A 25,758-nucleotide genomic window follows, 5' to 3' on the forward strand; every position below is an offset into this window, starting at 1 on the left:
AGGCCACCATCACCCTAATACCAAAACCTGACAAAGATCCCACAAAAAAAGAAAACTACAGGCCAATATCACTGATGAACATAGATGCAAAAATCCTTAACAAAATTCTAGAAATCAGAATCCAACAACACATTAAAAAGATCATACACCATGACCAAGTGGGCTTTGTCCCAGGGATGCAAGGATTCTTCAATATCCACAAATCAATCAATGTAATACACCACATTAACAAATTGAAAAATAAAAACTATATGATTATCTCAATAGATGCAGAGAAAGCCTTTGACAAAATTCAACATCCATTTATGATAAAAACTCTCCAGAAAGCAGGAATAGAAGGAACATACCTCAACATAATAAAAGCTATATATGACAAACCCACAGCAAACATTATCCTCAATGGTGAAAAATTGAAAGCATTTCCTCTAAAGTCAGGAACAAGACAAGGGTGCCCACTTTCACCATTACTATTCAACATAGTTTGGGAAGTTTTGGCCACAGCAATCAGAGCAGAAAAAGAAATAAAATAAATCCAAATTGGAAAAGAAGATGTAAAACTCTCACTGCTTGCAGATGACTTGATCCTCTGCACAGAAAACGCTAAAGACTCCACCAGAAAATTACTAGAACTAATCAATGATTATAGTAAAGTTGCAGGATATAAAATCAACACAGAAATCCCTTGCATTCCTATACACTAATAATGAGCAAATAGAAAGAGAAATTAAGGAAACAATTCCATTCACCATTGCAATGAAAAGAATAAAATACATAGGAAAATATCTACCTAAAGAAACTAAAGATCTATATATTGAAAAGTATAAAATACTGATGAAAGAAATCAAAGAGGACACTAATAGATGGAGAAATATACCATGTTCATGGATTGGAAGAATCAATATAGTGAAAACGAGTATACTACCCAAAGCAATTTATAGATTCAATGCAACCCCTATCAAGCTGTATTCTTTGCAGAGCTAGAACAAATAACTTCACAATTTGTATGGAAATAAAAAAAACCTCGAATAGCCAAAGCTATCTTGAGAAAGAAGAATGGAACTGGAGGAATCAACCTGTCTGACTTCAGGCTCTACTAAAAAGCCACAGTCATCAAGACAGGATGGTACTGGCACAAAGACAGAAATATAGATCAGTGGAACAAAATAGAAATCTTAGAGATAAATCCACGCACATATGGACACCTTATCTTTGACAAAGGAGGCAAGAATATACAATGGATTAAAGATAATCTCTTTAACAAGTGGTGCTAGGAAAACTGGTCAACCACTTGTAAAAGAATGAAACTAGAACACTTTCTAACACCATCCACACAAATAAACTCAAAATGGATTAAAGATCTAAACGTAAGACCAGAAACTATAAAACTCCTAGAGAACATAGGCAAAACACTGACATACATCACAGCAGGATCCTCTATGACCCACCTCCCAGAATGTTGGAAATAAAAGCAAAAATAAACAAATGGGACCTAATTAACCTTAAAAGCTTCTGCACAACAAAGGAAACTATAAGCAAGGTGAAAAGACAGCCTTCAGAATGGGAGAAAATAATAGCAAATTAAGCAACTGACAAACAACTAATCTCAAAAATATACAAGCAACTCCTACAGCTCAACTCCAGAAAAATAAATGACCCAATCAAAAAATGGGCCAAAGAACTAAATAGACATTTCTCCCAAGAAGACATACAGATGGCTAACAAACACATGAAAAGATGCTCAACATCACTCATTATCAGAGAAATGCAAATCAAAACCACTATGAGGTACCATTTCACGCCAGTCAGAATGGCTGTGATCCAAAAGTCTACAAGCAATAAATGCTGGAGAGGGTGTGGAGAAAAGGGAACCCTCTTACACTATTGGTGGGAATGCAAGCTAGTACAGCCACTATGGAGAACAGTGTGGAGATTCCTTAAAAAACTGGAAATAGAACTGCCTTATGATCCAGCAGTCCCACTGCTGGGCATAGACACTGAGGAAACCAGAATTGAAAGAGACACGTGTACCCCAGTATTCGTCACAGCACTGTTTATAATAGCCAGGACATGGAAGCAACCTAGATGTCCATCAGCAGATGAATGGATAAGAAAGCCGTGGTACATATACACAATGGAGTCTTACTCAGCCATTAAAAAGAATACATTTGAATCAGTTCTAATGAGGTGGATGAAACTGGAGCCTATTATACAGAGTGAAGTAAGCCAGAAAGAAAAACACCAATACAGTATACTAATGCATATATATGGAATTTAGAAAAATGGTAACAATAACCCTGTATACGAGATAGCAACAGAAACACTGTTGTATAGAACAGTCTTTTGGACTTTGTGGGAGAGGGAGAGGGTGGGATGATTTGGGAGAATGGCATTGAAACATGTATAATATCATATATGAAACGAGTCACCAGTCCAGGTTCGATGCACAATACTGGATGCTTGGGGCTGGTGCACTGGGACGACCCAGAGAGATGGTATGGGGAGGGAGGAGGGTTCAGGATGGGGAACACATGTATACCTGTGGCAGATTCATTTTGATATATGGCAAAACCAATAGAATTTTGTAAAGTTAAAAAATAAAATAAAAGTAATTTCATAATAAAAAAAAAAGATTGCTGTGAGAAATATTAATAGCCTCAGATATGCAGATGACACTACCCTTATAGCAGAAAATGAAGAGGAACTCAAAAGCCTCTTGATGAAAGTGAAAGTGGAGAGTGAAAAAGTTGGCTTAAAGCTCAACATTCAGAAAACGAAGATCATGGCATCCAGTCCCATCACTTCATGGGAAATAGATGGGGAAACAGTGGAAACAGTGTCTGACTTTATTTTGGGGGGCTCCAAAATCACTGCAGATGGTGACTTCAGCCATGAAATTAAAAGATGCTTACTTCTTGGAAGGAAAGTTATGTTCAACCTAGATAGCATATTCAAAAGCAGAGACATTACTTTGCCAACAGAGGTTTGAGAGAGTCAGTTCCTAGGCAGGTTGATAAGGAGTCTAGGGGTTCCCAAGGAGAGAGGGGTCTGGAATTCTCAAGGAGGAAGAAAGGACAAACTTTTTTTCTTTCTCCACATTCCTTAGGATTATATAACAATAATGTATCTTGCCTAAGGACAGTCTCTGGATTAAACCTTCTGTTATCTTAAAATGTAAATCATGGGAGTAGGTCTGATGAGGTCTTTACAACTTCCAGACATTCTTTGGATTATATAACTTCATTGTTAACACTAGCAAGGGGGTACTTTTTCTGCCCCCTTCTGATGCCTATGTCAGAAGCTTTCTCTATCTCCTTTATACTTTAATAAAACTTTATTACACAAAAGCTCTGAGCGATCAAGCCTGGTCTCTGGCCCTGGATCGAATTCTTCTCCTCCAGGGGTCAAGAATCCCGGTGTCTTCGTGTGATTCAACAACAACCTTTCAGGTTCGTCTAGTCAAGGCTATCGTTTTTCCTGTGGTCATGTATGGATGTGAGAGTTGGACTGTGAAGAAGGCTGAGCACCGAAGAATTGATGCTTTTGAACTGTGGTGTTGGAGAAGACTCTTGAGAGTCCTTTGGACTGCAAGGAAATCCAACCAGTCCATTCTGAAGGAGATCAGCCCTGGGATTTCTTTGGAAGGAATGATACTAAAGCTGAAACTCCAGTACTTTGGCCACTTCATGCGAAGTGTTGACTCACTGGAAAAGACTCTGATGCTGGGAGGGATTGGGGCAGGAGGAGAAGGGGATAACAGAGGATGAGATGGCTGGATGGTATCACTGACTTGATGGACATGAGTCTGAGTGAACTCCGGGAGTTGGTGATGGACACGGAGGCCTGGTGTTTTGCGATTCATGGGGTCGCAAAGAGTCGGACATGACTGAGCGACTGAACTGAACTGAACTGAAAGTGAACCAGCTATAGAGAGATAGATAGATAGATAGAGAGAGAGACTCCCTCTTTTTTGATTTCCTTCCCATTTAGGTCACCACAGAGCACTGAGTAGGGTTCCCTGAGAACGGTAGGTTCTCATTAGTTACCTATTTTATATACAGTATCAATAGGGTACATATTCCAATATATATTGGGTTGTCAAATCCAATCTTCCAATTCATCCCACCCTGTACTTCACTTTGTGATGTAAGAGCAGGGAGTCTGTAAATTGTTTTCACTGTCATTTGTCTCCTTGTCATGCTTGGCCAATAGAAACTTCTGTGCTTCCAGAGTTCTGGGAGACAAAGGGCAAAGAGAAAATATGTGCTTCCCTGTTTACCTCCCTTTTTGTTTTTAATTCCAGTATCTGTCAGTATTACTCTAGAAGTGAGTTAACCTTGACAGTTAACCTTTAGTAGAGTAGCAGCTGTTGATTCTAGTTTGCAGATTTTCAGCCATCACAAATCTAGGTTTCTTGCATCCTCTCAGAGATTTTTAGCATCAGCCCATCAGTACCTTTTTTCTCAGAGCTCTGTGCTCTAGTCCCTCAGGGTCTCTCATCTGAACTCAGAGAAACTAACACTAGCCAATCAGTGAAGCCTCCTCCTAGGCAAACCCTTTTTCTATCTTCAAATCTTTAATGATTCTAATCTCCTTTTTGTTTTCTGAGATCTCAGGTGGTAACTACTTTGTCCTCTATTGTAATGCAAGGCTTTCTTGTCATAAAAGTTTAGTTCTTGATTATCTAGTTAGCATATGTATATTACATTGTTTATTAAAAATAACTGATTTGTTTCTGTCTCCTGGTGGGGCCAGACAGATATTTGAAGAAATTTGAAGAAATCAAAATTAGCAAAACTCAAAGAGTTCTAATGGAAAAGCTAGCAACATGCAAGACCAGATGGGTAATGTCATCAGACAGATGGAAACCATAAGAAAGAATGAAAATTAAAAGTTAGAAATAAAAGACAAGGAAACAAAACAAAACAAAACACTTTTGACATTCTTGACACAGACTTGACATAGCATATAAAAGGATCAGTGAATTTAAGGATAGAGTAGAAACCTCTCAAACTGAAGAATGTTTCACAAGAAATGTTAAAAGAAGTTCTTCCAATGAAAGGGAAGTATTTTGGATTTGCATAAAGAAGAGTGTCACAAAAAGAATAAAGCTAAATAAAACTTTTTTTTTTTGGTCTTTAACTGATCTAAAAGATAATTTTAAGCAATTATAGCAACAATATATTGGGTGATTATAGATTACACAAAAATAAAATATTTGACAGTAATGTCACAAGGAGCAGGAAAGAGGAAATGAGGATACTCTGCTATTTAGTACTTCTGCTACACACAGTGATATAATTTTACTAAAGAGAACTGAGATTATTTAGAAATGTATATTGTAAAGTGCAAGTGTTAGTCACTTGGTTGTGTCCAACTTTTTGCAATCCCATGGACTGGAGCCCTCCAAGTTCCCCAGTCCATGGGATTCTCCAGGCAAGAATACTGAAGTGGGTAGTTATTCCCTTCTCCCGGGTATCTTCCCAATCTAGGGATTGAACACAGGTCTCCATTATCGCAGGCAGACTCTTACTCTAGAGAAATTACAACAACACTTGTAAAAAAGTATTAATATTGTGACTACAGTGAAGAAAAATGAAATCATAAAATGTTTAAGTAAAAACAGAGAAGACTAAAAAAAAATAGGGGTGGTGGGGGTACAAGGATAAAATTAAAAAAGCACAATAGAAGACAGCTACAAAGATGGTAGATTTAAATCTAAATATGTCAACGACCACTGTACAAATGAATGTTCTAAACAAGCCAGATAAAAGACAAATAATGTCCAATTAGATTTAAATGTAAAACCTGTAATTATATGACGTCTACACAATATCAATTTTAAGTATAAAAATTCAAATAGGGTAAAGGTAAAGGGATTGAGAAAGATACCCCATTAATCAGAAGAAAGCCAGAGTATCTATACTAATTTCAGACAAAGCAGGATTCAGGTAGGAAAATTACCAGTGACAAAGAAGGAGATTACATAATTAAACATAAGTCAAGTATCCAAGAAGATATACCAATTTTAAATTTGCATCTAACAAGGAAGTGACAAAATATACAAAGCTGAAAACGATAGAACTAACAGAAAAAAAGAAATCTACTATTATTCTTGGAGACTATAATATCCCTCTATCTGTAATTATTAAATCAAGTTGGTAGAAAAGAACTCTAAAGAAATATTTCACACAAAAATCAGAAGAGTGATCACCAATGGAGAAGGAAGTGGCTGAATCTACACAGCACTCCTAGGGTTTTAATAATACTAACAATGTTCTCTTTCATAGAGGGTATTAAAAAAAATAGTTTTGTCTTCCTTCTTTTTAAACTATATATCTCTCTTTTTATACAGCAATTAGACATTTGCTACATTTTCCAATAAAAGTGATTTAAAAATTGTTAGCTAAAATTTCTAAAATCAAACATATCTAAGTTTCTATTAATTTGACAGCCTAATGGATAAGCCAGAATTAGAAATGAGTCTGTAACTTTTAGAATAAATAGAATCACAATGGGCAAGAATTAAGACTGTGGATTATCAATTTGGGCATATAAAAAAATTGTCTAAATTACTTTCCCTTTCCTTTTACATTCTTTAATATAATTTAGTTTTACCCTTCTATTTGATTGGGAGACAAAACGTGCCTGGCAGACAATTAATTGGAAAGTTCAACTTTTTCCATTGAGCCCAGAATCTTGAGGTATTTATGTAGTTTAATGCATTTACTGTAACTTTATAAATGTCTGAAAAACTTTATAAAGCTCAATTAGGATCACAGTTATAAATTCATTGTTAACTACCAAAACTATTATTTGATGTGTTCTTTGATAAATTTTCTTCCAAGTTATACCTAGTTAAACTTTTTTTTTTTTTTTCATTACCATCTTTCTAAATTCCATATATATGCGTTAGTATACTGTATTGGTTAAACTTTCAGGTAATCATATGTTCAGTTCAGTTCAGTCACTCATTTCTGTGCGACTCGTTGCAACTCATGGAATGCAGCATGCCAGGCTTCCCTGTCCATCACCAACTTTCAGAGTTTACTCAAACATATGTTCATTGAGTTGGTGATGCCATCCAACCATCTTATCCTCTGTTGTCCCCTTCTCTTCCCGCCTTCAATCTTTCCCAGCATCAGAGTATTTTCAAATAAGTCAGTTCTTCGCATCACATGGCCAAAGTATTGGAGTTTCAGTTTCAGCATCAGTCCTTCCAGTGACTGTTCAGGAGTGATTTCCTTTTGGATGGAGTGGTTGGATCTCCTTGCAGTCCAAGGGACTCTCAAGAGTCTTCTCCAACACCACAGTTCAAAAGCATCAATTCTTCAGTGCTCAGTTTTCTTTATAGTCCAACACTCACATCCATACATGACTACTGGAAAAACCATAGCCTTGACTAAATGGACCTTTTTTGGCAATCATGTCTCTGCTTTTTAATATGCTGTCTAGGTTGGTCATAAGTTTTCTTCCAAGGAGTAAGCGTCTTTTAATTTCACAGCTGCAGTCACCATCTGCAGTGATTTTGGAAACCAAAAAAATAAAGTCTGTCGCTTTCCATTGTTTCCTCATTATTTGCCATGAAATTATGGGACTGGATGCCAATCTTAGTTTTCTGAATGTTGAGTTTTAAGACAACTTTTTCACTCTCCTCTTTCACTTTCATCAAGAGGCTCTTTAGTTCTTTGCTTTCTGCCATAAGGATGGTGTCATCTGCATATCTGATATTATTGATATTGATATTTCTCTGGCAATCTTGATACCAGCTTGTGCTTCATTCAGCCCAGCGTTTCTCATGATGTATTCTGCATATAAGTTAAATAAGCAGGGTAACAATATATAGCTTCGGGTCTCCACCGTGACCCGTCCATCTTGCATGGCCCTACATGGCACTGCTCATAGTTTCTCTGAGTTAGACAAGGTTGTGGTCCATGTGATCAGATTAGTTAGTTTTCTGTGACTGTGGTTTTTAGTCTGTCTGCCCTCTGCTGGATTAGGATAAGAGGCTTATGGAAGCTTTCTGATGGGAGAGACTGACTGACTGAGGGGGAAACTGGATCTTATTCTTATAGGCAGGGTCATGCTCAGTAAATCTTTAATCCAATTTTCTTTCAAAGGGGTGGGCTGTGTTTCCTCCCTCTTTTTTGACCTGAGGCCAAACTATGGGGGAGGTAATGAAGATAATGGTGACATTCTTCAGAAGGTCCCATGCAGGCACTGCTACACTCAGTGCCCCCAACCCTGCAGCAAGCCACCACCAACCCACTCCTCTGCCAGAGACTCCTGGACACTCATGGGTAAGTCTGGGTCAATCTCTTGTTGACAGCCCTCTGAGCATTTCAGGAGGGTATGGCATTTGGTTCTAAACATGATTTTGCCACTCCTACCATCTTGTTGGGGCTGCTCCTTTGCCTTTGGACATGGGATATATCCCCAAAGTTGCTCCGTCACCAGGCAACTGCCACTCCAGCGCCTACAGTCTTGCTGGGGCTTCTCTGCCCTTGGATGTGGGGTATCTCCTCACAGTCGCTCCAGCCCCGAGTGGCAGCTTCGAGGTACTCCTTTCCCTATTTGGAACCAGTCTGCTGTCCCATGTCCAGCTCTAACTGTTGCTTCTTGATCTGCATACAGTTTTTCAAGAGGCAGGTCAGGTGGTAGGTATTCTCATTTCTTTAAGAAATTTCCAGTTTGCTGTGATACACATAGCCAAAGATTTTGGCATAGTCAATAAAGCATAAATAGATGTTTTTCTGGAACTCCCTTGCTCTTTCAATGATCTAACTGATGTTGGCAATTTGATCTCTGGTTCCTCCACCTTTTCTAAATCCAGTTTGAATATCAGGAAGTTCACAGTTCATGTACTGTTAAAGCCTGGCTTGGAGAATTTTGAGCATTATTTGTTAGCGTGTGAGATGAATGCAACTGTGCAATAGTTTGAGCATTCTTTTGGCATTGCCTTTCTTTGGGATTGGAATGAAAACTGACCTCTTTCCAAATTTGCTGGCATATTGAGTGCAGCACTTTCACAGCATCATCTTTCAGGATTTGAAATAGCTCAACTGAAATTCCATTACCTCCACTAGCTTTGTTCATAGTGATGCTTTCTAAGGCCCACTTGACTTCACATACAGGATGTCTGGCTCTAGGTGAGTGATCACACCATCATGATTATCTGGGTCATGAAGATCTTTTTTGGACAGTTCTTCTATCCAAATAGGGACTTTTTTAAAAATTACTTTTAAAAATTTAATAAATTCAGTCTTGTGAAAAAAGGTACTGAGAGTGCTGTATAAGTCAGGTAAAACATATGTTTTCTTGGCTCATTCAGTTTTAAAAGACACATTGATTCAGACTGCTCAGTTGCTTCAGTCATGTCTGACTCTTTGCAATCCATTGGACTGTAGCACACCAGGCTCCTCTGTCCATGGGATTCTCCAGGCAGGAATACTGGGGTGGGTTGCCATTTCCTTCTCCTGATTCAGATTAGCTTACATACAAAGGAATTGCAATAGTCCAACCTAAAATCAGAAAGAAAAAAAAAAAAGTGAAACCTCACCAAAATATTTCCAGAAATTCATGCAACTCACTAGACCATTCAGGTATGACCTAAATCAAACCCCTTATGACTGTACAGTGGAAGTGAGAAGTAGATTTAAGGGACTAGATCTGATAGACAAAGTGCCTGATGAACTATGGACTGAGGTTCGTGACATTGTACAGGAGACAGGGATCAAGACCATCCCTGTGGAAAAGAAATACAAAAAAGCAAAATGGCTGTCTGAGGAGGTCTTACAAATAGCTGTGAAAAGAAGAGAAGTGAAAAGCAAAGGAGAAAAGGAAAGATATACCCATTTGAATGTAGAGTTCCAAAGAATACCTAGGAGAGATAAGAAAGCCTTTCTCAGCGATCAATGCAAAGAAATAGAATAAAACAATAGAATGGGAAAGACTAGAGATCTCTTCAAGAAAATTAGAGATACCAAGGGAACATTTCATGCAAAGAGAGGCTCAATAAAGGACAGAAATGGTATGGACCTAAGAGAAGCAGAACATATTAAGAAGAGGTGGCAAGAATACACAGAAGAACTGTCCAAAAAAGATCTTCACAACCCAGATAATCATGATGATGTGATCATTCACACTCACATAGAGCCAGACATCCTGGAATGTGGAGTCAAGTGGGCCTTAGGAAGCATCACTATGAAGAAAGCTGGTGGAGGTGATAGAATTCCAGTTGAGCTATTTCAAATCCTGAAAGATGATGCTATGAAAGTGCTGCACTCAATATGCCAGCAAATTTGGAAAACTCAGCAGTGGCCACAGGACTGGAAGAGGTCAGTTTTCATGCCAATCTCAAAGAAAGGCAATGCCAAAGAATGCTTAAACTACCGCACAATTGCACTCATCTCAAACACTAGTAAATGCTCAAAATTCTCCAAGCCAGGTTTCAGCAATATGTGAACTGTGAACTTCCTGATGTTCAAGCTGGTTTTAGACAAGGCACAGGAACCAGAGATCAAATTGCCAACATCCGCTGGATCATCAAAAAAGCAAGAGAGCTCCAGAAAAACATCTATTTCTGCTTTATTGACTATGCCAAAGCCTTTGACTGTGTGGATCACAATAAACTGTGGACAATTCTGACAGAGATGGGAATACTAGACCACCTAACCTGCTTCTTGAGAAACCTGTATGCAGGTCAGGAAGCAACAGTTAGAACTGGATATGGAACAACAGACTGGTTCCAAACAGGTAAAGGAGTACGTCAGGGCTGTATATTGTCACCTGGCTTATTTAACTTATATGCAGTATACATCATGAGAAATGCTGGGCTGCAGGAATCACAAGCTGGAATCAAGATTGCTGGGAGAAATATCAATAACCTCAGATATGCAGATGACACCACCCTTATGGCAGAAAGTGAAGCAGAACTAAAGAGCCTCTTGATGAAAGTGAAAGAAGAGAGTGAACAATTTGGCTTAAAGTTCAACTTTCAGAAAACTAAGATCATGGCATCCGGTCCCATCACTTCATGGCAAATAGATGGGGAAACAGTGGAAACAATGGCTCGTTTTATTTTTCTGGGCTCCAAAATCACTGCAGATGGTGACTGCAGCCATGACATTAAAAGGTGCTTACTCCTTGGAAGGAAAGTTATGACTAATCTAGAAAGCATATTAAAAAGCAGAGACATTACTTTGCCAACAAAGGTCCGTCTAGTCAAGGCTATGGTTTTTCCAGTGGTCATGTATGGATGTGAGAGTTGGTCTATAAAGAAAGCTGAGAGCTGAAGAAATGATGCTTTTGAACTGTGGTGTTGGAGAAGACTCTTGAGAGTCCCTTGGACTGCAAGGAGATCCAACCAGTCCATTCTAAAGGAAATTAGTCCTGAATATTCATTGGAAGGACTGATGCTGAAGCTGAAACTCCAATATTTTGGCTACCTGATGCAAAGAGCTGACTTATTTGAAAAGACCCTGATGCTGGGAAAAATTGAGGGCAGTAGGAGAAGGGGACGACAGAGTATGTGATGGTTGGATGCATCACCCACTCAATGGACATGGGTTTGGGTGGACTCGGGGGGTTGGTGATGGTCAGGGAGGCCGGGCGTGCTGCGGTTCATGGGGTCACGAAGTGTCGAACACGACTGAGCGACTGAACTGAACTGTACTGATTCTTGGTAACTTTTTTATATAAAAGGCTATATTGTAGGTTTTTGATGTTACAGGCATGTGATTTTTGTCCCAACTACTCATCTCTGTTGTTACAGTTTTCAGCATCCATAGACAACACAGGGACAAATGGGTCTGGCTGTTTTTCAGTAAAACTTCACTCACAAGAGCACGTGGCCACCTTGTGGGCTTTTATTTAGCAAGCTGCTCTAGACTTTTAACAGTCAATCTTTCACAAAATTATAAAGAGGATTAAATTTACTTATGTTTCCCAAGTATGCTTTCTTTCTCCTTCTTGCTTTCATATTTCTGCATCAAAATCATTTTCCTCTGTTTTCCTTAAACTCATATGCTTTAAGCCATGTTACATCTCCTCCGATTTCATACTTCATTAACCTCCAATTCACTGTCCCTGACTTCAGGTCTTTCCCCATCTATCCATTCTTTTACTTTCAGCCAGATAAACGCTTTCAAACACAAGGTTGATCATGCTTCTCTACACCTTAATACACTTGAATGGTGTTCCACTGTTAATACAGCAATGTTTTTCTGTTTAAAATAATACTAATAATTTTCCAAATGCAAAACTCATGTGCTTCTACAATTTTATATAAAATGTAATTATTTAAACTTTTTTTGTTAAAAGTTTAAAATTTAAAATCTAATGAATCATTAATATTTCATGAATAAAATTCATGAATATTTCATGAATATTTAATAATGAAATTTCATTTCATAGTATTACATAAGCTATCTAATTTCTCAACAAAATATCTATATTTTCTCATAAAATATGCACAGAAGTCTTGCTTATAAAGCTATCTACTAATTCTGTCTTCAGCATAATATATATATTGTGAGATCACTCCATGTTACTAGCATTGATGATTTATGATATTCTAAGAATACAATAATTAATTCAAGGTATTTTTAGGAAGAGTAGAGATTAAGGACATTTTTAGGAAAATTTGTCAACTATCCTATACTTCAATTTTCCCATTTAGGAAATAAATTATAATATGTCACAAATAAATCCTAATTCTATCATTTCTTCCCTCAGTCTTCTCTCCTTAATACCTGAGAAAAAGAGGTGTTTTATGAATGAAACACAACAGAAAATGTACAGAAGTTACCTATCAACTTAAAAGTATATCATGAAGATTCAATTATTTTTTTCATAGAATGAGTGTAGAGATTTTACCACATCAAATATTTCAGAGTACTCACAAGACACCACAGAACATATTCATATATAGCCTTTACTTAAAGGCAAAAGACACAGAATGGGTGAAGAAACAGAGTGTAGATAAGCAGTGGAAGTCCAAGGAATATCTGGTACTTTAAAATCCCCTGAATATTTATACATAATTTTGAAGCTCTGCAGGTCTTTATCCACACATGAACTCCCTTATCTTTAGATTGAACCACTGATATGCGAGGAATCTTACTGAAGGAGAGTGTAAGGAAATATTTCGCAACAAGTGTGGTTTTGGCTCTGTGGATCACCAAGAGAGCTTTGGACTTTAAAATGCACATCATAAATTCCAATGCCCTTATCTTGGCTGAGAGTCAAAGACAATCATCTGGGCTCCCAAGAAGTGAAGATGTTTACTCAGTTTACAGTGGTATAAAGGTTGCATAAGCATTTTATTATTTGATTCCATTATTTGGTTATTAAAATCTGTGTGTGGTTCCCTGCATTAATATATAATAATTTATTAAAATGTATTAAAGTCAAGGTTCCCTAAGCCATTAGAGGCATGTTTCACCAAAAAATAAATAAAATAAATAAAGATTTTGGAATATTTCTCCTTCTAAAAATAGGAGTGCCTCCATTTTAACTGATTATCATGACATAAAGTCAGTTTTATTACCTGGCCTCTGCTTATCTCTAATTTTCCCTTACAAACTCCCTTCTGCTTTGTTTTTGCATACATACACACACACAGGTGTGTATTATATTCATTTTGTTGTACAGTAGAAACTAATACAACATTGTAAAGTAACTATAATCCCATAGAAATCAATTAAAAAATAAAAGCATTCAGTTAGCATTTTTAAATAGTTTTTTTAAAAAAGAGATACAAACAAAAAAAAAGCCAAAAAAACCCACATCTCCTTTCCTCAAAATTCTGTCTCCCAGGCTCTTTACTGAATATTTCCTACACTTCTGCCTTGATTTAGGATGACCAACTTTGCTAATCAGGACACTTCCTGTTTTAGCTCTGAAAATTATATGATCTGGGGAATTTATTCATTTGGGAAAATTCTTCTATTCTGGTCATTCTCCCTATAGTGTGAAACCTGGTTTCTCTTCCATAAAAACTAAACTCCATTCTGTCATCATTTCCTTCATCAAAAGGCTCCTATACTTTCTGTTTCTGAGTAAAATCTGGGTCCAAAAGCATTAAAAGAGCTAATTCTAACTCAAGTAAGCTACTTAGGTAGGGATGGTATCCTCTATTCTCACAAGAGAGAGAGACCCTGATCATATTTTTTTCTCTTACCAATAACCCTTCTCCCTTGAGGTTCATGCTATTAATTTGTACTAACCCCCTACACTTATCATCTCAGATACTTTCAAATATTTCATTGCTTTGTGCATTACACGGTAAATATAAGCCTTAATTTGCTTAGGAAATTCTGTTTATATTAGTTATTTACAAATAACTGTTTGCAAACTTTTTTACTCTCAAAAGTATTGTTTAAATAATTTTATTATAAACTGTGGCATCTATCTCAAGTTTTATTTATTTTTACTATTTGCCCAATATCTGCATTTATCCCACATTTTGTTAATTTGCATACAGATTATCCATTGATTACTGGAATTTTTTTTTCTCTCATTTTAATGGATATGTGCCTTCACTTGACTTTAGTCATTCACTTTTATTGTCACAGCAAAAATCACTTACATCTCAAGATTTAACCATAATTTCATATCCCATTAAATTACCTACTCATTACAACCATAATGTTTACTGTCAACAGCTTTTTTTTTTAATTGGAGTATAGTTACTTTATAATGTTAGTTTCTCCTGTACAGCAAAGTGAGTCAGCCACACATATGCATATATATATATATATATATACACACACACACACACACACACACACACACACACTCACATATATTTTTGGATTCCCTCCCATTTTAGGTGACCACAGAGCACCGAGTTTCCTGTTCAATAGCTTTGATTTAAAAAAAAAAAAAAAATATATATATATATATATATATGTCAACTTTGGCACTTCTTTATGTTTTTTCAAAATAGTTTATAATATAGTCAATTACTAATTTCACTGTCATCTTGTTAAATGTTGTAGCTTCGATGTATTTCTTTATTATTACCTACAATTAGGATGCTACTAACAATACCCCCTTTTTTTTTTTTTGCTCGCTAGAGTCTGAGCATATAAATGCACAGCCCATGAATCCCTAATATATTCTATGCATGAGTAATGTGCCTGGAACATACCAGTCCCACAATAAATACTCCCAAGTGATAGAAATATGAAAGCAACAGATCTTTAGACTCTTCTAATTAAGATGTTATTTTCACTTCACTTAAACATGGATATTATTTCTATGTCAACAAAACTAAAGGAATTTATTGCAATTCCAGGTAACCAGAATTTATACATTTATGCAGCAGTATTATTTTCTCTGTAAAAAAGAATACGATAGAGTATTCCTATAAAACATGTAATAACATAATTTTGAGAAATTTTTAAATGTGTTCATTTGTAATTACCTTGAATTAATGATATCCTTGCTCCACTATTACTGTGCACTGCCTGATTATGTATATTTAAGCATTTGTGGATATTTTTTTAAAAGTACAAATTAAAATAGTTCCAAATTTTACTTTATGAATATATGCTTTAACATGTATAGCATGTATGCACTTCATAATTTGCCACTGCTTCAACGCAGCAGCAGCAACATGTAAAAAGGAACAAATTAAATAATTTAAACATGAATTTTCTCTTTAGGTAACAGGCAGATACCAAAGTTTGGATGAGGTGGTGACTTTCAAGCACCTACATTTATTCTACTGCCACTTCAAGTATAAAATCTGGATCGCAGAAAAGGGATTCAGTATTCTCATGTCATGAATATTATGCAACATCCCTGCTTAAAATTTTTACTTCATAAATGAAAATTTTTATTTTTCATGAAAGTGTATAGAATTAAACCTTGATAACCAATTTAACAATTATTCCTAGGGATTTCACATACTTTCCTTTATAATTTATAAATAAAGAGTTACCTAAAAATAAACTCTCAGTCCAAGTACCTACCAAAATACTATTTTTTATATCTAATTTTGTCATCACATTTAAGAAAATGTGGGATATTATTCAGCATTTAACAAGAAGAAAATTCTATGATTTGAATTATCATGGATGATACTGCAGGACATTATACTAAGTGAAATAAGTCAGACACAGAAGGACAAATATTACATGACACCATTTATATGAAGACTCTAAAACAGTAAAGTCATAGAAGCTGCAATCATAACCCACTCCAGTACGTGAATGTAAAATCCTATGGAGGGATGAGCCTGGTGGGCTGCAGTCTATGGGGTCTCGAAGAGTCAGACACGACTGAATGACTTCACTTTCACTTTTCACCTTCATGCATTGGAGAAGGAAATGGCAACCCACTCCAGTGTTCTTGCCTGGAGAATCCAAGGGACAGGGGAGCCTGGTGGGCTGCTGTCTATGAGATCCCACAGAGTCCGACACGACTGAAGCGACTTAGCAGCAGCAGTAGCAGCATAGAAGCTGAGATTAGAATGGTCATTTCTAGGACCTGGGGAGTGGGAAATGCAGACATATTAGTGAAAGTAAACAAAGTTTCAGTTATGCAAAATGAATAACTCCTAGAGATCTATGGTACAACACGGGGATTATAGTTAACAACAGTTTTGTTCTTAAAAATTCAGCAGTGGCCACAGGACTGGAAAAGGTCAGCTTTCATTCCAATCCCGAAGAAAGGCAATGCCAAAGAATGCTCAAACTACTGCACAACTGCACTCATCTCACGGTAGTAAAGTAATGCTCAAAATTCTCCAAGCCAGGCTTCATCAACACGTGAACCATGAACTTCCAGATGTTCAAGCTGGTTTTAGAAAAGGCAGAGGAACCAGAGACCGAATTACTAACATCCGTTGGATCATCGAAAAAGCAAGAGAGTTACAGAAAAACATCCATTTCTGCTTTACTAACTATGCCAAAGCCTTTGACTGTGTGGATCACAATAAACTGTGGAAAATTCTGAAAGAGATGGGAATACCAGACCACCTGACCTGCCTATGCAGGTCAGGAAGCAACAGTTAGAACTGGACATAGAACATGAGAGTGGCTCCAAATAGGAAAAGGAGTACGTCAAGGCTGTATATTGTCACCCTTCTTATTTAACTTGTATGCAGAGTACATCATGAGAAATGTTGGGCTGGAAGAAGCACAAGCTGGAATCAAGATTGCCAGGAGAAAGATCAATAACCTCAGATATGCAGATGACACCAGCCTTATGGCAGAAAGTAAGAGGAACTAAAACGCCTCTTGATGAAGGTGAAAGAGGAGAGTGAAAAAGTTGGCTTAAAACTCAACATTCAGAAAATGAAGATGATGGCATCTGGTCCCATCAGTTCTTGGGAAATAGATGGGGAAACAGTGGAAACAGTGTCAGACTTTATTTTTTTGGGCTTCAAAATCACTGCAGATGGTGACTGCAGCCATGAAATTAAAAGACACTTACTCCTTGGAAGAAAAGTTATGACCAACCTAGATATCATGTTGAAAAGCAGAGACATGACTTTGCCAACAAAGGTTCGTCTAGTCAGGGCTATGGTTTTTCCTGTGGTCATGTATGGATGTGAGAGTTGGACTGTGAAGAAAGCTGAGTGCCGAAGAATTGATGCTTTTGAACTGTGGTGTTGGAGAAGACTCTTGAGAGTCCCTTGGACTAAAAGGAGATCCAACCAGTCCATTCTGAAGGAGATCAGCCCTGGGATTTCTTTGGAAGGAATGATGCTAAAGCTGAAACTCCAGTACTTTGGCCACCTGATGTGAAGAGTTGATTCATTGGAAATGTCTCTGATGCTGGGAGGGATTGGGGGCAGGAGGAGAAGGGGAAGACAGAGGATGAGATGGCTGGATGGCATCACTGACTTGATGGATGTGAGTCTGAGTGAACTTCAGGAGTTGGTGATGGACAGGGAGGCCTGGCTTGCTGCGATTCATGGGGTCACAAAGAGTTGGACACGACTGAGCGACTGAACTGAACTGAACTAAACTTGAAGAGCATAAGTTATATGTTAAGCATTCTGAAGGCACAAAGTAATAAAGATAATAAAAGTGAAAGGAAGGAATTTTTTGGAAGGGGTGTATATATTTATGGCATAGATTATAGTGATGAAAACTCATCTCCAACTTATTAGGTTGTATACATTAAATAAATATACATGGCTTTTATATGTCAATTACATCTCAATGAAGTGTTTTTTAAAAGGCACATTGTATTTTGCTTCCATCTAAGGGACTGAGACTCTTTATAAATTATGCATCTAAGACCTGTGTCTATATTGAAAAAAAAAATTTGTTCTTCACTTGATGAAGATATGTCAAGAGTTGTTTAATTTTAGAACAAATTGAGTTTGTCAGAGAAAATATATATTGCTTCATGTGACAAAATGGAGTTTAACTCTGATGATCCCACAAGTAATTTTCAAGTAATCTTGTCACAATATTGCATTAATTTGGAAGTATAATGTATGTTAGATGCTAGGGATGCCTTAGAAAACAGGGCAATGTGTTGCTAGTTAACAAGATGTGGATTCTATTTTTTTTTAATTGAAAGAATATTTGATCTGAATATCATTATTAGAATCTTTACTGAGAGCAGTAATACAATTCTACTATAAGCCATTATATCAAAAATATAATTATAAGATACTCCAATTATATTTTCCCCATAATATCTTTTATAATTGGCTTAACTTGGGATGAATACTTTAGAGCCAAATGTAAGGATGGAAAATATATAGAAGTGTTCAATATTGTTTACCTATTTCTTGAATTTTTTAAAAGATGATAGTAACATTAGTGTATGTGTCCAGTTCTATAAAATCTATAATATTTAATTAGATTGGGAGAAATACTTATTCAGTATTTTATAACCAGTAATTCATATCTATTTTATATTGATATCAAGGTAATCTGATTCATTTTATTTATAAATTTCGTTTATGCAGTTTCAGTTCAGTTCAGTTGCTCAATCGTGTCTGACTCTTTGCAACCCCATGAATCGCAGCACACCAGGCCTCCCTGTCCATCACCAACTCCTGGAGTTCATTCAAACTCGAATCCATCGAGTCAGTGATGCCATCCAGCCAACTCATCCTCTGTCATCCCCTTTTCCTCCTGCCCCTAATCCCTCCCAGCATCAGAGTCTTTTCCAATGAGTCAACTCTTCGCATGAGGTGGCCAAAGTACTGGAGTTTCAGCTTTAGCATCATTCCTTCCAAAGAACACCCAGGGCTGATCTCCTTTAGAATGGACTGGTTGGATTTCCTTGCAGTCCAAGGGACTCTCAGGAGTCTTTTCCAACACCACAGTTCAAAAGCATCAATTCTTCTGCGCTCAGCTTTCTTCACAGTCCAACTCTCACATCCATACATGACCACTGGAAAAACCATAGCCTTGACTAGACGGACCTTTGTTGGCAAAATAATATCTCTGCTTTTGAATATGCAGTTTACAAGTTTAATTATTTGTGAATTAACACAAGATGAACATGCCTATTTTGCCAGAAACAATCTCAATATAAAAAATTTTCAAACCATTCTAAAGCCCTTCTCGTGTCCCTTTCTGAGACTAACTTCTTTCTCTTAATTGTAGCTACTACTTCACTTCTTAATACAGATTTTTTTGTTTTTAAATTTGATATAAATGTAATCATAAGACATACGTTATTTTGTGTTTGGCTACTTTTACAAAGTGTTATGTTTGTGATATCCATCATGCTCTTTAGGAGTCTAATCATTTTGATTGCTATCTATTTTTTATTGTTAAAATAGGTCAAAGTTTATTAATCACTGTTACTATTACTGGACATACAGTTTTCTCTAATTTGAGGGTGTTATGATTAAAGTTCCTGTGTGTGTGTGTCTAGTATGTATATATCCAATGCCAAGTCAGTTCAGTCCTGTCCAGCTCTTTGCAACCCTATGGACTGTAGCCTTCCAGTCTCCTTTGTGCATGGGATTTTCCTGGCAAGAATACTGGAGTGGGTTGCCATTTCCTCCTCTCTGGGATCATCCCAACACAGGAACTGAAGCCACGTCTCCTGCGTCTTCCACTGGAAGGTGGATTCTTTACCAATGAGTCACCGGGGAAGTCCAAAGTTACTATATGTGCTGTGCTGTGCTGTTCTTAGTTGCTCAGTTGTGTCCGATTCTTTGCACAGCAAAGACTGCAGCCTGCCAGTGTCCTCTTTCCATGGGGATATTCCAGCCAAGAATACTGGATTGGGCTGCTATGTCCTCCTCATGTTGCTATATACATCTTGGTAAATATCTTTAATTTTCATATATGGACATATCTATTGGATATATGGGCTTCCCTGGTAGTGGTAGTGGTGATGAAGAACCCATTTGCCAATGCAGGAGACATAAGAGATGTGGGTTTGATCCCTAGGACAGGAAGATCCCCTGGAGAGGGGTACGGCAACCCACTCCAGTATTCTGCCTGGAAAATCCCATGGATAGAGGAGTCTGGCAGGCTATAGTCCATAGGGTCGCATTTCAGCCAGACAGGATTGAAATGACTTGGCATTGGGTATATACATACTAGTGAACTTTTTGAGCACAGAATATGCATAGCTTCAACTTATCCTTAAACAGTTTTCCACTGTAACTGTGGCACTTTACAACTGCCCCAGAAGAGCATGAAAATTTAGGTGCTCCACATCCTTGCTGATACGTGTTCTGTCAGCTTTTCCAGTTTTGATTGCTATGTGGTATGCACATGAGAAATAAAGGAATAAAAAATTAAAAAAAAAAATTTGTACTTTCCTGATGAATAATGAGGCTTGAGTGTCTTCCTCAATATCAATTGGGCATTTCAATATTTGTTGCTGTTATATGCCAGTTCAAGTTTTAGGTCATTTTTCTTGAGTATGAAAATTTTCAGTGAGCCCTGAGAGTCTGCTGTATAATTTGGACACAAGACTTTTGCTGTTTGTATGCATTACACATATCTTTTCCATTCTATGGATTGCCTTTTCAATATCTTAATTGTTTTTGATAAAGAAAGCTTTTAATTTCTAATGTAGCCAAACTTATCAGTATTTTCAATTGTTTCCATTACATGAATTATTTTAGATATTCTAACTTGTTAGAATAATCCATTTCAAATATTATACTTTTAAGATTAAAAGATACATATTCCTATATTTCTTCTTCCAAATTCTCCAGAGTTCCAAAGAATAGCAAGGAGAGATAAGAAAGCCTTCCTCAGTGATCAATGCAAAGAAATAGAGGAAAAAATAGAATGGAAAGACGAGATCTTTTCAAGAAAATTAGCAATACCAAGGGAAATTTTCATGCAAATATTGACACAATAAAGGACAGAAATGGTATGGACATGGACCTAACAGAAACAGAAGATATTAAGAAGAGGTGATAAGAATACACAGAAGAACTGTACAAAAAAGATCTTCATGTCCCAGATAATCACGATAGTGTGATCACTCACCTAGAGCCTGACATCCTGGAATGTGAAGTCAAGTGGGCCTTAGAAAGCATCACTACGAAGAAAGCTAGTGGAGGTGATGGAATTCCAGTTTATCTATTCCAAATCCTAAACGATTACGCTATGAAAGTGCTACACTCAATATGCCAGCAAATTTGGAAACCCAGCAGTAGCCACAGGACTGGAAAAAGTCCGTTTTCATTCTAATCTCAAAGAATGTTCAAACTGCCACACAATTGCTTTCATCCCACACGCTAGTAAAGTCATGCTCAAAATTCTCCAAGCCAGGCTTCAACAATATGTGAATCATGAACTTCCTGATATTCAAACTGGATTTAGAAAAGGCAGAAGAACCAGAGATCAAATTGCCAACATCCATTAGGTCATAGAAAAAAGCAAGAGAGTTCCAGAAAAACATCTACTTCTGCTTTATTGACTATGCCAAAGTGTTTGTGTGTATCACAACAAACCTCCTAAGAAATCTGTCTGCAGGTCAAGAAGCAAGAGTTTGAACCAGACATGGAACAACAGCCTGGTTCCAAAATTGGGAAAGGAGTACATCAAGGCCGTATATTGTCCGCATGCTTATTTAACTTATATGCAGCACACATCATACAAAATGCAGGGCTGGATGAAGCATAAACTAGAATCAAGATTTCTGGGAGAAATAGTCTTTTATTAATTGAAATTTAGAATATTTAGACTTTTCTTCCTACTAAAAGGTCAATGAATTGCATAACTATAAATATGTGCATCTCCTGATTCACAAAATAGGTATAAGAGTTAGAACACTCAGTATATGTTGGAAAGAGGATATGATACCTGGAATGAAGCTATGGTTGAAAACCTCAGGAAATTTCTGAAAGGAGGGAAGGTATCTGGTAGCTCTATAGAGAGATGATGTTTTACTCAAGATACAACTCAAAGTGATAGTGTTAGATTCTCGTCAATACTTCAGACACTTTTATACTTTTGAAAAGCTTTCTCTGTTTTTGTTGTTGTTGTGAAGGTTTTCTCCCAGAAGAATGAGGCTATCTTAATGTAATTTGATTTTGGTAATTATTTAACAATGTATATAAATATCAAACATCACAGTTTACACAATAATATATTTTAAATATATCTAATTTCTATTTTTATACTATAATAAAATTGTAAAAATTTATTACAATTTTTAAAGGGAAATTCTACAGACTCAGAAGAAAGAACTCAAATCTGACTCCTGAAAAAAAAAAAGAAAAAAAATATATTTCACCTATAGAATCTCTTTTAAAATTCAAAGGAATAAACTCCCTTTGCAATGTCTTTGAATCAAATATTATGTTGAAAGAAGAATGTACAAAACAAATTGGCCTGTTTTATAGGATAAATTTAGTATTCTAATAATACATTTTACTTGGACATATGTGGTTACTATTTTCCTATAAATGTAAGTATTTAAACCATTATGGGAGAATTAACAGCAAAATATGTTATCAAACTCAGATCATTTTTACACATTTGTGTCACTGTCTAACAATTTATATGCATTTGTCTATACAGTAGCATGCTATGTTTTTTCCTCTAAGCATTTATGATATTTAGTATTTTTACTTATTAGTTACCCATGATTTTTAATAAGATGTTATAGTGTTGAAACATGTGTACCAATGAGAAAATTATTTTATCAGTGAAAAAAGTGAAAGTGAAAGTCACTCGGTCGTGTCCAACTATTTGCAACCCCAAGGACCATATGGTCCCTGGAATTCACCAGGCCAGAATACTGCAGAGGGTAGCCATTCCCTTCTCCAGGGGATCGTCCCAATCCAGGCCTCTCACATTGCAGGAAGATTCTTTACCAGCTGAGCCATCAGGGAAGCCCACAAATACTGTAGTGGGTAGCCTATCCCTTCACCAGAGGATCTTCCCAACCCAGGAATCAAACTGGGGTCTCCTGCATTACAGGCAGATTCTTTACCAGCTGAGCTAAAGGGAAGCCCTATTTTATCAGTAGAAAGATTTTGTATATTGTTTAGAAATACTGAAATAAAATATTTTAAATAAAAATATTCCTAAAATTTTCCTTGGAAGTGTATATCTTTGAGTAGACTTTGAAAGAATAACCTTAAATCATAGGGTTTGTTATATGATATTAAAAAAAAAATGCAAATTGTCTTTCTGCAGTAAAATCTAGAAAGCAAATAGATGAGATACATACATAGCTGTATTTACTGGTTTGTATATCAAAACCATCCTATAAATTAGAGGCATCGTCTATAAAATTTAGAAAGAGATTTAGGAGAAATATCCGAAGTTTAGGTATGAGTATAGCCTATAGCCTATTGGAGAAGGCAATGGCACCCCACTCCAGTACTCCTGCCTGGAAAATCCCATGAATGGAGGAGCCTGGTGGGCTGCAGTCCATGGGGTCGCTGAGGGTCGGACATGTCTGAGCAACTTCACTTTCACTGTTCACTTTCACGATTTGGAGAAGGAAATGGCAATCCACTCCAGTGTTCTTGCCTGGAGAATCCCAGGGACAGGGGAGCCTGGTGGGCTGCTGTCTATGGGGTCACATAGAGTCGGACACGACTGAAGTGACTTAGCAGCATAGCCTACAGCCTGTAAGACATCTCCTAAAACGATGTCCAGTATGGAGCTGCAAGGGTTGTGAATGCCAGAAAATAAAAATTCAGAATGGAATATTATCTTGAAATGAATCAGAACATAGCATGTTAGAGATAAAGCTATGAATGAGATTTCTCATGAAACCTGTTTAGTTTAAGAGAAGGCTAAATTCTAGGGCAGATTCTTAGAAAATACACAATTATAAAAAAAAAAATAGGTTAGAAAGGGAATTCTCAAAAAAAAAAAAAAAATACTGGGAAGCAATATCAAAAAACTGTGACAAACCAGATTAAAAACAAAACAAAAATATTCAACAGTATAAGATAGACCTAAGAATTTTAGTAGTATAATAGTAAAGAAACACCCACTGTATTTAGTCAAAATAAAGAGGGCAATAATCTTCATGAGAGGTATTTCCCTGGAAATTATCCACATTAGAGAAGGACTGATGCTGAGGCCGAAGTTGATATACTTTGGCCACCTGATGCAAAAAACCAACTCATTAGAAAAGACCCTGATGGTGGGAAAGATTGAAAGCAGGAGGAGAAGGGGACAACAGAGGACAAGATGGTTGGATGGCATTACCAACTCAATGGAATGAGTTTGAGCAAACTCAGGGAGATGGTGAAGGATAGGGAAGCCTAATATGCTGCAGTTCCTGGGGTCGCAAAGAGTCGGACAAACCTAGTGACTGAGCAACAACAACAGAAGGTTGAGGCAGCCAAGATTTATGGACACAGATTGAAGTGTAAATCATTTAGAAAATTGTCTATGAGTTTTGGAAAGAGATAAGGCAGTAATGGGGGCCATGTGGTCAAGTGAAATTTTCCTTTTAGCAGGAAAGATTTGTTTGTATAAATGATAAATAATAGTGAATACAATTTAAAAATAACTAAAAAGGGGAAAACAATTAATCATGGTCAGAGAAGGAAGAGGTGTATCAAGTTTAAAGGGAAGGTCAGGTGTAGGGACTACAAAAGTTATCTATTCTATTTTAATATGAAGCAATAAGGAAAGGATACATTCAGACTCAAAATATTTAGGTTTAATATCAAGGTTTTGAGCAGTTTCCCATGTGATTGTGTCTATGAGCTGTGTAGAGGAGATGAAATCTTTTCAAAATGACAGGAACTTGGTATGAATAGAATTGAGATGACTGGAAAAGTCTGAAATAGACATTATGTAAAAAAGGGTGTTGATGTAGGAAAACAGAGAAATGATTGCTTTGAGACAGATGTCAAGGTATGAGACACTGTTATTTTCTGATAATGCTTTGCAACCTGACTGCAAATACAGAGATGGCAGAAGATATGAGCTAATTCTTGATGGGGTTGTAGCAGTATGTTGTAACTAAAATGCATTATTAAACACACTTTTTCGATACACATATTAGAAGGCACTTAAAGTGTTTACTGTTCTCAGACCAGTTTCATGAGATATGGCCAAATTTATGCTTTTTGAAATAAAAGCCCTAACCGAACTATAAGAGTAGAGTACATTTTTCTATTGTGTGGAGAAAACTTTTTCTAAACAGGCTAATGTGACTATCTGTGCCAATCATATTTTCTTAACCTCTGAAAATCTAAACCCATGATGTGCCATGAAGATGATTCTTTTGTTTACAGTACTATCAGAACAAAGTTCACTGAAGAATCTGTTCATATCAGTTCAATCACTAAGTTGTGTCTGACTCTCTGTAATCCCATGGACTACA

Source organism: Bos taurus, chromosome 9 (genome assembly GCF_002263795.3).
Source record: "Bos taurus isolate L1 Dominette 01449 registration number 42190680 breed Hereford chromosome 9, ARS-UCD2.0, whole genome shotgun sequence".
NCBI lineage: Eukaryota > Metazoa > Chordata > Mammalia > Artiodactyla > Bovidae > Bos > Bos taurus.